Genomic DNA, 6,195 nt, shown 5'->3' with positions numbered 1-6,195 from the left:
CATTGTCTCAGATATATTTTCTTACTTTAAACTGTGTTTTTGTACTCTCAGATTACAATTTATTAGATTAATAATGTTTGACATTGTACGATTTTCCATTTTTATTTATCAAAACATCCATTTTTGTTGCTAGGCAACGGATTGGAATTTTCAAAAAACACACCTTTTTGAACTGAAAGTCCAAAAGACACATTCCTCTGCTTTAATGCAAAATATATGCAATTCCTGTATTACGCCAGAAGTTTTAGTAATAAGGCCTTGAAAAGTACCAAAATCAACAAAAGTGCTGAATCAGCAAAAAACACAAAACATGTCTATCTACCCATGTCTAATACAGTTATATCTCAAATTCTTATTTCTATGTAGTGCATTGTGAAAACACTTTAAATGTTTATCTTTACGATAAGAATGAATAAGAAGAAATTCTATAATATTTACAATCATTTTCAAGCCCTAAAGATTAGTGATTTTTTTGTCCATACGCATGGAAAATTGACCGGTTGCTAGGGAAATTTCTTTTGTCATGTTTCCATAGTAACCATGATCCAAAACTTTTTTCACTTTGCATACATGGTTTATAGCGCAAGAGAAATCTATGTGTTGAAAATCATCAATTTCTGAGAACCCTCATGATTCACCTTTTGCCTGATTCTTACAGAGACTTGTACTTGATGATAAACGTGATGACTATAATTTTTCAATCGTCAATTTCCCTTACATATGTAGCAATATATCCTTATCACCTGCATATGGGGTTTTTGTCTCCAAGTTGATTCGATACACAAGGGCATGTTCTACGTATGAACAGTTTCTAAAACGATGCAAGCTGTTGACAAACAAGTTGATGAACAAGGATATGAACAGTCTCGTTTGAAGTCATTATTTCGAAAGTTTTATGGTCGATACAATGACCTTGTCAGCAAATATAACCTATCATCAAGTCAAATGCTGTTTTTCATAATAATTGTTAGGTCATTATTTACATGTACACACCGAATTGTCAACGAATTTTTCCCGAGTATGACAAGGAGCACACGGCAGGTGTGACCGGTCGTCAGGGGATGCTCACTCCTTCATAGTACCTGACTCCATCTCTGATGTTTATCGTGGTCCGTTTGCACTGCTCCCGATTTACATTGAATTAATGGACGTTGAGCTTGAATACAGTTCGTTTTTTTGTTTTAATGGACTTTGAGTTTGAATAATGCATTTAATTGAAATCTTCCTGATGTAGTGCAATTTCTAAATGTTGAAATAAAAGCCACCTGAGGAAGAAAGAGGCAACAATAAAGGTTCAAGATTTCACATAGTTATTAAAAATTCTTTTTCTAACGAACACTGAACCAAAGAGGTGAAACTTATGTGAAAGCTTCCTGAGGTAGTGTAAATTCTAAATCGTTGAAATCTTGGCCCCTGGGGTAGGTGAGGCCACAATAGGGAATGAAAGTTTGACATTGGACTTTATAAGAAAAAAAAATTGAATCATTTTTATCAAGAAACACAATAGAACCAGTAACGTTCGAACATACCGATTTCTCTTCGAATTGTGGATCCCAAGGTAAAATTGGCTAAAAACCAGGAAAGAATTTACATGTCGAAAAAAATTCCCTGTAACAGCAAGGCCATGGTAGTCATATTGATGTTGAAGCATCCCATGTTAAGTGGATTCAGAGACTCTTTAAAGTTAGGGTTGGGCCACATTATGGGTAACAATTTCATGAGAAAATTAACATCTTCCTAAGAACAGCAAGGCTTACATTGTAAGTTACTCGGATGAATGTTGTGGACAATGAGCCTATTCTTTATTTATTCTTATGTAGGTTTGGTGGAGATACTCATTTTTCAGCACTGTAGGTGTGACGTAATTTTTTTTCATTAAGAAGTAGATGGAAATTTAAAAAAAAAAACAAGATGTGTTTGTGAAACACTGATGCCCCCGTATGGCAGCTTATGTCGAAGGTTAAAGTTTCTCAAATGCAAGTCAAAATCCAGGCCAAAAGATAAAAAATGTTGATACCCAAAGAAAGATCTTGTCTCGAGGAAAACACCTGTGAAATTTGAAAGACCTAGATACAACTGTTCAAAAGTTATGGTGAAGGTTAAAGTTTTTTAAATAAAAGTCAAACATCAAGGTCAAGGTCAAAGTGGTTGGTATCCAAAGGAAGATCTTGTCACAAGGATTACATATGTGAAGTATGAAAGCCCTAGCACCAACCATTCAAAAGTTATGGCCAAGGTTAAAGTTTTTCAAAAGTAGGTCAAACTCCTAGGTCAAGATCAAAAGGTCAAATTCGTAGGTATTCAAGGGAAGGTCTTGTCACAAGGAATACACATATGAAGTTTGAAACCCTAAGCTCCAACTGTTCAAAAGTTATGGCCAAGGCTAAAGTTTTTCAAAAGTAGGTCAAAGTCCTAGATCAAGGTCAAAAGGTCAAATTCGTTGGTATTCAAAGGAAGGTCTTGTCACAAGGATTACATATGTGAAGTATGAAAGCCCTAGCTCTAACCATTCAAAAGTTATGGCCAAGGTTTAAAGTTTTTCAAAAGTAGGTCAAACTCCTAGGTCAAGGTCAAAAGGGTCAAAGTGGTTGATATCCAGAGGAAGGTCTTGTCACAAGGAATACACATGTGAAGTTTGAAACCCTAAGCACCAACTGTTCAAAAGTTATGGCCTAGGTTAAAGTTTTTTAAAAGTAGGTCAAAATGCAAGGTCAAGGTCAAAGTTGTTGGTATCCAAAAGAAGGCCTTGTCACAAAGAATACACATGTGAAGTTTGAAACGCCAAGCTCCAACTGTTCAGAAGTTATGGCCAAGGTTAAAGTCTCATAAAATTTGGCAAAAGTGGGTCAAACTCCAAGGTCAAGGTCAAATATGATGGTACCCAAAGAAAGGTCTTGTCACAAGGAATACACATGTGAAATATGAAAGTCATAGCTCCAACCAATCAAAAGTTATGGGCAAGGTTAAAGTTGACAACAGACAGACAGACAAACAGACAAATAAACAGATAAACAGACAGACAGGACAAAAACAATATACCCCCGGGATCTTTCGATCCGGGGGCATAAAAATTACCTTGGTACCAAAGATACTAGTTAACACGGGTGGTTTACTATGTAAAAATACAATTTTTGAGGTGAAAATAAGAGATCAGTTACACTAATGAGCATTTAGTTTAAAATATTCCAGTGTGGTACGTATACTGTTTTGTAGCAATCGCATCTTCTCGGGCCTTTCCGGCAAGCTCGGAAAACATATCCAAAGTTGTTTTCCCAAGCTTGCCGGAAAGATCCAGGAAAACTAGGTATTTATTATAATTTTAGAAATAACTGTCTTGACATTGTAAGACCTAAGTTACGGTTACTTTTTATACATCTATGCACAGGTTAGACAACAAAACAGAAAACTTCAGTTCATATGTATTTTCAGATGGTAATACGAAAGGAGTATTCTACTTAAGTATAATAGTGTGGTCCCTTTTTACACCCTTGGTTTACCGGTTAAATATAAGCATACGGTACTTTGTTTGTTTTCATGGTGTATAACGAAGTAATTCTAATTAAAACGTTGTGTATCTATAATGAATATTAAACATATCAAAAAATACAAGCCTATTTTTTACACCTATCGCACTAAAAAGTGCCGGAACATTTTCCCCCGATCAGACTACGGTTTCTCTATTACATGGAAATGGGCGGAGACATTTAGATTAGATACTATAAAAAGAAGATCTTGGTATGATGTTTTTCTTTCAAAGACGAATTATATGTTCAAGATTCACAATGAACTACAAATACAATTTTCTATATTTACAAAACTTTGGCAATAAAAGCTATATATCAAGATGAACCAAGCAAGTCCTTGCTGATCGATATAAAACTGAGTACGTTTCAACTGAGAACTAGCACGTTTACTGTGGGCATTTACCCGTAACGATACAAATCCACGTGGCTTGCTATGATTCTAAACAGGTCATAAAGAGGTTAATCGCATGTAAATGAAGTCAGCCAAGAGATTCAAAATCTTAATACTTTTTAATTAGAAAACACAGAGCACAGGGTTGTTCAACAAAGATATTTTCACTAAACATCTACACATATGATATACACATTATATTTCAAACTCGACTCTGAACAAACACCTGTGCTCGGTGTTTACGAAAGCTTGTCGCTGATTTCTTTTGATATTCATGAAAATCAAAGGACCCTACCATCAACGCGCAGCTTCGTATGCTGCCTATATCTATTGTTTGACATTTTTAGATGATGATTCAAATAATAAAGACATTAGTTAATATTAAAATTTAATTTTTAAAAATTTTAATAAATGTTCGAAATTTGACGAGTAACCGGGGACCACAGATAAGCTTTATTGAGACTTGTTCTTTATCTACAATTAGATTCCCAACTGTGAAGTCGAACATGCGTATTCCAGTAGAAAAAGACTGTTGATTGATTGCATGTATGCTGTTTTACGTCCCGTTCGAGAATATTTCACTCGTATAGAGACGTCACCATATACCGGTGAAGGGCTTCAAATTTTGACCTTTACTCGGCACTCAGGGCCATTGAGCAGTGAGGGATCTTTATTGTGCCAAAGCCTGCCGTGACACGGGTCCTCGGTTTTTAAGGTCTCATCCGACGGACCCGCAACTTTCACTTCAAAGTGCCGAGCGCATGGCGATGGAACAGTTGCTTCCCATTTTTTATCGACTTAGGTCAGTCGGGGTCGAGATTCGAACTCATGACCTCTCGATCACGGAGCGAGAGCTCTACCGACTGAGCTACGTACCGTGAACGGTCAGAAAAAGACTAATGCAGCCCTCCACCGACAAGTCGTGGCATCTCAATATCAGGGAAAAAAATATCAATGTAACGTTAGACTTCTTGAACGTTCAAGGATGTGTACCAATCAAACGCGTCCCAAAATTCGTAGTTTTATTAATTAATTTTCAAAGAAAAAACGTTTTTAAACATGCTTTTGTAACATATCAGTCTGAACTACCCAAGCAACATACAAGTAATGATTTTTTACCGAAAATTTTAGAAAATAATTTAAAATCAGTGTCGAAGTTCCTTTAAAGATATCATTAAAGTGGTACATGTACATGTATGAAACCAAAACAATTTAAATACATGTATGCTTTTAGTGCAATATTCACCTTTTCGACTTTCTTTTTCACTATTTTGTTTTATTCGAGTGTATAAAAAAACATTCAAATGAAGATGAAATTTGTATGTTTTAACATGTCAAAAAAGAGTAAATTTCTGATGATTAAATGAGGAAAAAAAAACAATTTGTCATATCATTTGTAGATCAGTTGAGACAATCAGGTGACTCACTGAGTTACACAGCTGGACACGATTTGTAAAAGGAAGAGAGTTATCTTTGTCCGCCATATAGGTCTCCTCAAGACTGTCTTTTTCCAGCCTATATAGCTACATGTATGTAAGCCTTAGCTTTGTTCAGAGTTCAATGTTCTTTGCTTCTCGGATGTCTTCATTATTGTCATTGTGATATACTTAAGCGCGACAAAAATGACTTCTGTAAGCCGCTGCCACGTCAGGAAAAAAGGTTACCAAATATATTCGGTATTAATTGCACAGGTCAATGTTAAAGGTGAAATAAACACAGATGCACGTCCACAGGGGCCAGTAACATACTTTGCTTGATTTTACGTCATCACTATATATACAAAAGGAAAAGTGAACCAACGTCAGCCCGAATTTACACGGGGTCAATCTCAAAAATACTTCGTTTTTTATGGAAAATACCTTGCAGCCAATAAAATAACAACTGAAATCATACTACAATAATTATTCTTTAATAAAAATGTAACCCCGTTCATTTATAAAGCGTTTAAGTCGGGCGATATATATACTAACTCGATATTCAGTCGTGCGAGTCGATGTACTTGAAGTCGTCCACTAAAACGAGGTAAAATTTGCATAATAAATCCAGTTCTGAAGTATTTCCGAAGGTGGAAAACGCAAACTATTGATTCATCCTTCACGAAAACCAAACCACCTTTTTCTTATGATATTTGCTATTAAAATACATCAGCTCTCCGATTGAAAGAATAACGATGGCTTTTTTCGTACACAGTAAGGTGTCGAACCAAGAACAAACGACATTTTGGGAAACCCGATGCAAGTTGGAAGGCGGATAGTAACTGGTCAAAAATGTTGTAGAATA

Source organism: Saccostrea echinata, unplaced genomic scaffold, assembly GCF_033153115.1.
Source record: "Saccostrea echinata isolate AGI-Se365-2 ecotype Australia unplaced genomic scaffold, CSIRO_AGI_Sech_v1 ptg000056l, whole genome shotgun sequence".
In the NCBI taxonomy this organism is placed as follows: Eukaryota; Metazoa; Mollusca; class Bivalvia; order Ostreida; family Ostreidae; genus Saccostrea; species Saccostrea echinata.
The sequence above is the reverse complement of the archived record's forward strand: the minus strand, read 5'-3'. Positions refer to the sequence as shown.